General features: G+C 44.0%; 1 pseudogene; it reads left to right on the forward strand.

Annotated features, from left to right (window-relative positions):
- Positions 1 to 1,639: 1,639 nt before the first annotated feature.
- Positions 1,640 to 2,679, forward strand: LOC130028137 (TAR DNA-binding protein 43-like; annotated as a pseudogene).
- Positions 2,680 to 9,665: the final 6,986 nt, after the last annotated feature.

The raw sequence follows: 9,665 nt of genomic DNA on the forward strand, positions 1-9,665 counted from the left end.
AAGATCCTCTTCATACTGAGGATGAAAATGGTATGAAATGAAGAAAGTGAAGGAGACAGCATGTTTGGAAAACAATAGACACCATTCTCAGCAGGGATGTCATAAAGAATTTCATGGAGCACTCATGAAATTCTTTCACTGGGTCACTTGACATCCCGCTATTCAATCTTTAAGACCTGAAAAATATACTGTTCTGGAAATGAGCACAGGAGACCCAGGAAGAAGAAGCCATTTCATTATTATTATTATTATTATTATTATTATTATTATTATTAGTGAATCACCATGAGATACTGTTACATACTTATAAACGTTCATTTTTGCATTTCAGTCATACAATGATCGGTTACCCATCCCTCCACCAGTGCCCATTCTCCACCACCAATGATCCCAGTACCCCTCCCACCTTCCCACCCCCTCCCCCTCTCCACCCTGCCTCTGTGACAGGGCTTTCCCTTTTGTTCTCTCTCTCCTTTTGGGTATTGTGATTTGCAACCGAGGTATTGAGTGGCCATCATTTCTGTTTAGTGTGCTCATATGCTAGCTTACCTCAGCATTGGATCATACCTGACAGAAGTGCTGGATTTGTTGTCATTAGGCCTGGAGCGATAGCACAGCGGGTAGGGCGTTCGCCTTACAAGCGGCCAGCATGGCCGACCCGAGTTCGATTCCTCCGCCCCTCTCGGAGAGCCCGGCAAGCTACCGAGAGTATTCGATATGCCAGACACAGTAACAACAAAGTCTCCAATGGAGATGTTACTGGGCCCGCTCGAGCAAATCGACGATCAACGGGAGGGCCTTTACCTTTACCTTACCTTTACTAATTGCATGATGGAACTGAAATGTTTTCCCACATATTCTGCTTTCTAAAGTAAGCAGCTGCTTTGGGTTGATTGAAGAAAATTAGTCCAAACAGTAAAGTAAATCAGGGTAAATGGCTATAAAAAAATGACAGAAAGGAAACTTAACAAGTCACTCTCATCTCTTTTCTCTATGGCATCAAAGTCAATTTCTTTCTTATCAATCTCTTCCAAATGCAGTCAGCAAAACATATAGTTCTAATTCTTTTTTGGGGGGGGGGTATTTTTAACTCCTCAGTGAATGTTTTTCTTTTCTAAATTCTAAGCCTAGTTCTTGCCAATTGCCTTCCTTTTCAATTTTTTTTAATTGAGGTGGGATGCCACACCCAGCTCTGTTCAGGGGTTACTCCTAGCTCTGGGCTCAGGGATCACTCCTAACAGGGCTCAGGGAACTATATAGGGTGGTAGAGATTGAACCTGATTTGACCATGTGCAAGTAGGTTGCCTTACCTGCTGTCTATCTCTCTGGTCCCACCAATTCCTTTCTAATGTATTCAAAAGCACATAGATGTCTAGTCCCACAACAAGATGACATTTCAATTAAATCCAATTTAAAAATTATGCAAAATAGAAGACATCGGTGAACCCAAAGAGCTCGATTTAAGAATGTGTAAAATACTTGAATAGTCACGTCACGAAGAATATAGAAATACATGAATAATAAATACATCAAAGTGTTCAAGGTTAGTGCGAGCCGAGAGCGAGCGGTCGTGGGCGCTGTTGTTGCGCGCGCTGCCTCGTGTGTTCCGAGCGACCTAGCGGACGCCGAGCGGGCGAAGATGTCCGAGTACATCCGGGTCACGGAGGAGGACGAGAACGACGAGCCCGTCGAGATCCCGTCCGAGGACGATGGCACCGTGCTGCTGTCCACGGTCACGGCGTAGTTCCCGGGCGACTGCAGCCTGCGCTACCGGAACCCCGTGTCGCAGTGCATGCGCGGCGTGCGCGCGCCTGGTGGAGGGCATCCTGCACGCGCCCAATGCGGGCTGGGGCAACTGGGTCTACGTGGTCAACTACCCCAAAGATGACAAAAGGAACATGGAGGAGGCTGATGCTTCGTCGGCGGTGAAGGTGAAAAGGGCAGTGCAGAAGACATCTAACCCCATCGTGCTCGGCCTGCCCTGGAAGACCACCGAGCAGGACCTCAAGGAGTATTTCAGCACCTTCGGGGAGGTCCTCCTGGTCCAGGTAAAAAAAAAGATATCAAGACTGGTCACCAAAAGAGGGTTTGGCTTTGTGCGGTTCACGGAGTATGAGACCCAAGTGAAGGTGATGTCCCAGCGACACATGATTGATGGACGGTGTTGTGACTGCAAACTTCCAAATTCTAAGCAAAGCCCGGATGAGCCTCTGAGGAGCAGGAAGGTGTCTGTGGGCCGCTGCACCCAGGACCTCACTGCCGACGAGCTGCAGCAGTTCTTCTGCCAGTACGGGGAGGTGGTCGATGTGTTCATCCCCAAGCCCTGGGGGGGGGGCGGCGTTTGCTGTCGTCACATTTGCAGATGATCAGGTGGTCCAGTCCCTGTGTGGCGAGAACCTGATCATCAAAGGCATCATCAGCGTGCATATCTGCAACGCGGAGCCCAAGCACAATAGCAATAGGCAGTTAGAGAGAAGTGGAAGATTTGGTGGTAATCCGGGTGGCTTTGGGAACCAGGGCGGGTTCGGGAACAGCCGGGGCGGCGGGGCGGGGCTGGGCCACAACCAGAGCAGCAACATGGGGGGCGGGATGAATCCACCCGGCCATGAGGGCCACGACCCAGGCCACCCTGCAGAGCAGCTGGGGCATGATGGGGATGCTGGCCACTTCATCTTGTAACACATCATCAGACAAAAAATTCATTTTCAAAAGAGATTTGGTATTATAGCATTTGTAGAGAACAGCCAACATAAGCAACAGGTTCTCAACAGCCTGCAATGCAATTCCTTAAACATCATTATAAAGAAATTAATGTAATAAAGTAAAAAAGAAAACACATAAATACCTTTGTGATAAAGATTCAAGAGAAAAAGAATGAGAAATTATCCTGAATTGCAAAAGAAAAATTTGCTGATAACCTTTTAAGTCCTAAATAAAGAGAAGTTCTCTTTAATCAGACCACTGCATTCTCAATGTAATATACAACATAATTTTAACAAGATTACAGCATATAACAACATACAACAATATAACAAAATCAAAGATGTAATCATCTACTTCCTGGAAGAAGAGGCCAAGCCTGTAAAACTTAACATGAACTATTCCCAAAACAAACTAATATGACCTCCACTAAACACTTTTTAGATCTACCACTGACATTTAGTTAAACCACCGAATTTTCTTACCTACTTCCTTTTTCATATTTCACATTTCTTATTTCTCTAATTTTTCAACATGTGAGTTCTGAAAAGACCTCAAATTTTGTCAGAAAAACAGTGCCTAATCCCTGACCAGAGAAATTTACTTTCATATTTCTACTTTAGAAAAAAAATCATTAAGATTGTTGATCTTTAAGAAAAATAGAAAAAAAATTGTTTTCTGCGGCCAGAGAAATAATACATGGATAAGGGGATTGGCCAGCATTCAGCTGACCACGGTTTTATCCCAAGTATTACATATGGTGTCCCAGAGTTCTGCCAGGAGTGACCTCTAGTGCAAAGCCAGGACTAAGACCCTAAGCACAACTGTGTGTACCCCCAAAACAAAATTAAACAAGCAAAAGAAACTTTTCTGTTTTTCTAAAATAAAGCACTCCTCTGAATTTATAACCGATTTCTGTGTCTCTCTTATTCTCTAGCATTGCTAGATACTGAACCGGCAGCATGATTTTACACCAAAAATCAGCTTAGCATTTAGAAATGATTTATGAGACACTAAATTCATAATTATCATAATTATAAAATACCTTAAAATTTAAATATTTTCAATTAAAGTAAATAAAAGCAAATAACGCAAAAAAGCAAACTTCAATTTAGCAAAGTTACATTTTCGTGCGTCTTTTTTTTTCATAAAATGTTTCTTTTGGAAATAAATCGATATTCAAACAAAACACTCCTATAAATATTGGCACTTCTCTGGGATCTTAGAGTAGAAAGAACTCTTTCCAGATAGCAGAAACTAAAGGAGGGTAGAAAGGGAGGAGCAGGAGTATCGGGTTCCTAACACTTACAAAGAATGAAACTCTAATAAGTAAGATGCTAGAGCAAGGTTTGAATCTCTTCTCTGTCCACAATGCTGCACAATAGACCACACACCCATCTCAGAAACGTTAAGCAAGCGAATCTCTTCTGAAATACTTAATTTAAAAGGGTTTGCCAGGAAGACGCTAGTCTCCCTAACTCCATTCACCTGCCACAATAATCCTTAAAACCAAAGCTTCGAAAACAAGACTGAGAGTGAGTCTCGCTAAGCTGCCCCCTACCCATACCATTGGGTAACAGAACTTGGGTGCCTCTCTGCCTCCGTGGGTCATGTCACTTTCTGGAGTTGAAGAAGTTCGCTCTACACCGGGATAGCTGTCACACTCACCTTTGCGCGCAGCACCCTTCTCCTATTTTAAGTCCCCGGCTCTCAGTCCCTCCTGGAGCAGAAAACCAATTATCTCTCGCCCAAGCTTGCTTGAGCCTCAATAAGATTCGACTCCACAGTTAAGAGAAAACCTGACTCAGGTTGGAGCACAGCGGCGCTAAACCCAAGACAAAGGTTGCCCAGCTGGTTGACAGCGCCTCCCCCGCCCCCCAGCACCACCCTGGACCATAGGTGCGGGTCCCCTTCCAGCCCGCACCAGTACCTCGCAAGCCTGTCCAAGGGGCTGTCACTGATGCAGCGCTTTCCGAGGGGTGCGGCTCTGTGACTAGTGTGGAGCTGGTGTAAACAGCGCGCCTCGCACTGGGCATCCACCAGAAAGGACTCGCGCCTGCGGAGCGGGCGCTGGGATGCAACAAAGGTAACTAGCCAGGGCAGGAGGCTCCCAGAGCATTCCCTCCTCTCTGGACCCGCCAGCAAAGGCACCTGCTGCTGGGGCTGGTGCTCCAGCAGCGCTCTAGAGCTCTAGCTTCGCTCGGGTTCGGGGACACACCTGCTGGGACACCCGGCCCGGGGGTGAGGGCTCACTGCCAGGCCGGAGGGCGCAGGGCCGTCACTCACCCGCGGAGGGCGAAGTCCTCAGGCGCCCGCCTGCAGGCGTGCAGCCAGCAGCCCCGAGCGCTGGCATCTCCCCATCCTTTGTCAGTTGCGGGCGGAGCGCTCGTGGGAGCTCGGGGCCGTGCAGCTGGGTGGCAGGCAGCCCGGCTGGGGCTCAGCTTCCCAGCCCTCTCCCCTCCCCGCCTCCCCCTCCCCTTCTCAGTCCCGCTCTCAGAGCCCGCACTCACTCGGCTCCCATGATGTGATCTGGTGGAAATCTGCCATGCTCAAAGACTGGAATAATCCAGCGCTCACGCGGGGAACGCCGCGCGGGCGGAGGCGGCGGCACAGCCTCCAGGTGGACCCCGCATCTCCTTGGCCAGATAACTGGAACCGAGCGCAGGACAGGGGAGGGCTCTGCGAATCCTGAGGGCCGGGTGGGAGTGGTGGGGATCGCGCCAGGAGAAAGGGTCACTCTCAGCTGAGATTGCTAAGTCCACGGATACACTGGCTAGCAGAAGCCCAGAGGAAGGAGAAAGTTTTGTTTTTGTTTTTTTGGTTTTGGGGTTTTTTTGTTTTTGTTTTTGTCTTTTTGGAAGCTCCAGAGCTCAAAGAAGGACATGGACACCTGTGCTGCAACCAGGAGGATAATTGAACTGCTGGTGGCCTGGAGTCCTTGCTTGCCAGGGAAAGTTTGGGATGGCAAACCGGGAAGTGCCAGTGCCAAGCAGCTTAAAAGGGTGGAGAAGGAAGGACCGCTCCGGGAAAAAGACTGAACTGAAACAGTGAGAAATTTGCTGGTAATTGTGACCTCTGAAACTAACAAACGATTCCCATAAGATAGAACCCAATAGCTGAAATTCACCAGTATTTTAAGTATTGCACCCCCCTCTTCTTTTTCCCACCAAATATTACTGAGCATTCCCAAGACAAACTTCTTTCTAAATCTTACCCAAATGGTGCTTTCTCTGATGAAACCATTTAAATCACAAGAGGTTCCTTATGAACCATGAAAGATGTGATGTAAATTCTTCTGTTACTCAAGGTTGCTTATAACATCAATTGATGCTTTGTTAGAGATCTTGGCAAACAGTTTCAGTGCGTCTGAAGAGTCTCCTGAATTAATGGCCATACGCGCATGCGTGCACTCACACACCCGGGTGCGCGCACACACACACATACACACACAACCACAAGCACACATCCACGGAAAATCTTAGAGTCAAAAATACATCTATCTTGTGCGACTTGATGTTGAAAACTCCATGAAGAGAGGACCCCCAAAGAGGTCTGTGTGTGCTTTAATGTTTACAATAGTCTCTTAAAGTTCCCACTACCTACCTACCACTATTATTAGGAACAAACTTAAGATTGCAGAGAACATCAACAGTCAGTACAGGCTGGTTAGGAAGCTGAACCCAAAAGCAGCTGGGTAGGAATGTGTGACTTTTCCATGAGAGTTCATGGAACATCATTCTTTCAAAGCATAAAAATTGAGTATAGCATTTATTAAAATGTGGGTAAAATTAGAGTTCCCTTAACCTCTATAAATAAAAAGGACCTATGATAATAATAACTTCAAGGCTAGTCCACTGGAAGTATTCTGAGGAAAAGATAATAAAATAAGTGTTAAAAAGTAGACTTAGAAATTAAAAAAGTGAAGACAATGGTACATGGAGTTTAGAATTAATTTAGAAAATCTGAAAGTACTAACTTGCGTTTATTGATTTTCAATGTTAAAATCTTAATATGCATCAAATTATTGATATATTACTAACATATGTTTTATATATTTTAGCATTCTATCAGTGCTCTTATTTTATTTTAGTTTTTGTACTTGGGCCACACCAGGCTGTACTCAGGGCTAACTCCTGATTCTGCTTTTAGGGATCACTCCTGGCTGGACTTCAGGGACTATATGGGGTGTGGGGAATCAAGCGAGGATCAGCAGAACGTAAGGCAAAAACCTTCACTACCTTACCATTAATGCTCTTTGGAAAAAAAAACACGATCACTTACTTTAATCTTTTGTGCAACATCATATGCATTTTTCCTGATGACTGCATACATATTAGGCATTTTGTTAGTCAATGGTGGCTCTCCTCAGTGGTATGCAGTCTTTCATAATTATAAGGAGTTATTTGTATGACTCGGAGAGCCTGGCAAGCTACCGAGAGTATTCGATATGCCAGACACAGTAACAACAAAGTCTCCAATGGAGACGTTACTGGGCCCGCTCGAGCAAATCGACGATCAACGGGAGGGCCTTTACCTTTACCTTTACCATTTGTATGAAGTTACTGTCAAACCAGTAAGAGTGCATTTTCAGGATTGTTGGTAACCTGGACATGTTTTTCCCAAATACCCTTGCCTCCCTCTATGACAAGGCCCAACTTGCTCATATTCACCTTCATGACTGTACCTTTGGTGAGAGCACCAATGCAGCATAGAGTGGAGATGAAGGATCTTTTTTACACCAAGTGTTAGCAGGCAAAAGGTAACTTTCAGTTCAAGATGTGGTTCATGAAGATGAAGTTCATGAAGGTGGGATGCTCTCTGTAGCTTGCTGAGCTCTCCGAGATGGAGGCAGGAAATGAACCTGGGTCAGCCGCATGCAAAGCAAACGCCCTACCAGCTGTGCTATCACTCCAGCCCCAAGTAAGAAATGAATGGGATGAATTTAAGAGGAACAGCAAAAGAATCATTGGAGTCCCAGAGTAACAAGCAGGCAACTCCAATGAAGTAATAACAGTTCAAGAAATCATCGCTGAAAAGTTCCCAAAGCTGGAAAAGCCAGGAATCCAGATCCAAGAAGCCCAAAGGGTGCCACTTAAAAGACATCCCAATGAAAAGATCTCAAGACATATCCTAATAAGAACATCAAATATCATAGATAGACACAACACTGAAAGCAGCAAGATCAAAGAAGGAAATTACATACAAATAATCATACTTTAGATTTACAGCAGATTTTTCGTATGAAATTCTCCAGGCCTGAGGTCAGTGGTGGGATATAGTTAAAAATTTAATGAAATGAATGCCTCACTAAGAATACTTTACCTAGCCAGATTCTCATTCATATTTGAAGGAATCATACATAACTTCATGGATGGACTTTCCTTCCCATAGGTAAAGCCGTTTACCATAAGCCCATAGTGAACTTTATACTCTAATGAAGAACAGGTTTAAGATCAGTCACACGATAAGATTACCCACTCTTACCAGTAGTGCTCAGCTTAGTATTGGAAGTCCTCACCAGAGAAATTAGGCAAGAATAAAAAAGGACACCCAGATAGAAAAAGAAGTCAAGCTCTCACAAATAACAAAAATAAACTATACTTAGAAAGCCCTAACGACTCTTAAAAAAGAAACAAAACTATACTTAGAAAGCCCTAACAACTCTTAAAAAAAGTCCTGGAAATGATAAATTTGTATAGTAAAGTGGCAGATTATGAAATCAGCATGTAAAGTTCACAGCTTTCCATATGCGAATAGAGAAACACAAAGGAGAGATTTTTTTCAAAATAATTTTTACAGTAAAGGCCCTCCCGCTGATCATCGATTTGCTTGAGCGGGCCCAGTAACGTCTCCATTGGAGACTTTGTTGTTACTGTGTCTGGCATATTGAATACGTCACGGGGAGCTTGCCAGGCTCTGCCCTGCGGGCGAGATACTCTCTGTAGCTGGCCGGGCTCTCCGAGAGGGGTGGAGGAATCGAACTCGGGTCGGCCATGTTGGCTGCGTGTAAGGCAAACGCCCTACCACTGTGCTATCGCTCGTGTCTGAGAAAAATAAGTACCAAATACATAGCAATCAGCTTAAAAAGAGAGGTTAAAGACCTATTCAAAGAAAACGACATGACACAAGACGTTAGTTAGAGAAATAAAAGTATACTTGGAGAAGTGGAAGCACACCCCCTGCTCTTGGATGGGGAGCAAAATGACAATAGTCCTCAAAACTTTGTATAGATTCAAGATATATGACAATATATATACCACAATATCAAACTGTACTACAAATGGTAGTAATTAAAACAGTTTGGTACTGGAATAAAAACAGACTCTCAGATCAATGGAATAATATTTAAAATGTAGAGACAGATCCTCAGGTACAAAATCAGTTAATTTTTGAAAAAGGAGTGAAAAGCATAAAATAGAACAAGGAAATCCTCTTCAATAAATGATTTTGGTAAAACTGGTCAGCCATATGCAAAAAAAAAAAAACCCAGTAAACTCAGAATCCCTTTCTAACACTTTGCACAAAATTCAGATTCAAATGGATTAAAGACCTCATTATCAAACAATAGTCCATAAGGTACATAGAGGAACTGAAAGTAAATTATGAATAATTTTGTAAGACATGGTGATTTAATATATTTTAAGAAAAATAACTATGTGACAAAAATATTATGCAAAAGCTAAGGAGAAAATAACACTTAAATTTCATCAGTACTGTGGGACCAGACCAATAGTACAGCGAGCAGGGCATTTGCCTTGACATGGCTGACCTGAGTTTGATCCGTGGCATCACATATGGTCTCCCCAGCACCACCAAGAGTAATTTCTGAATGCAGAGCCAGAAGTAACCCTGAGCATCACTGGGTGTGACACAAAAAGAAAAAAAATCATCAATACTGCATTATTTCCATAAATTAAGTTGCATAAAAAATGTATACTGACTTTTTCTTAAGTTTTCTAAAAACA

Source organism: Sorex fumeus, unplaced genomic scaffold, assembly GCF_029834395.1.
Source record: "Sorex fumeus unplaced genomic scaffold, SorFum_2.1 ptg000039l, whole genome shotgun sequence".
Classification (NCBI taxonomy): domain Eukaryota; kingdom Metazoa; phylum Chordata; class Mammalia; order Eulipotyphla; family Soricidae; genus Sorex; species Sorex fumeus.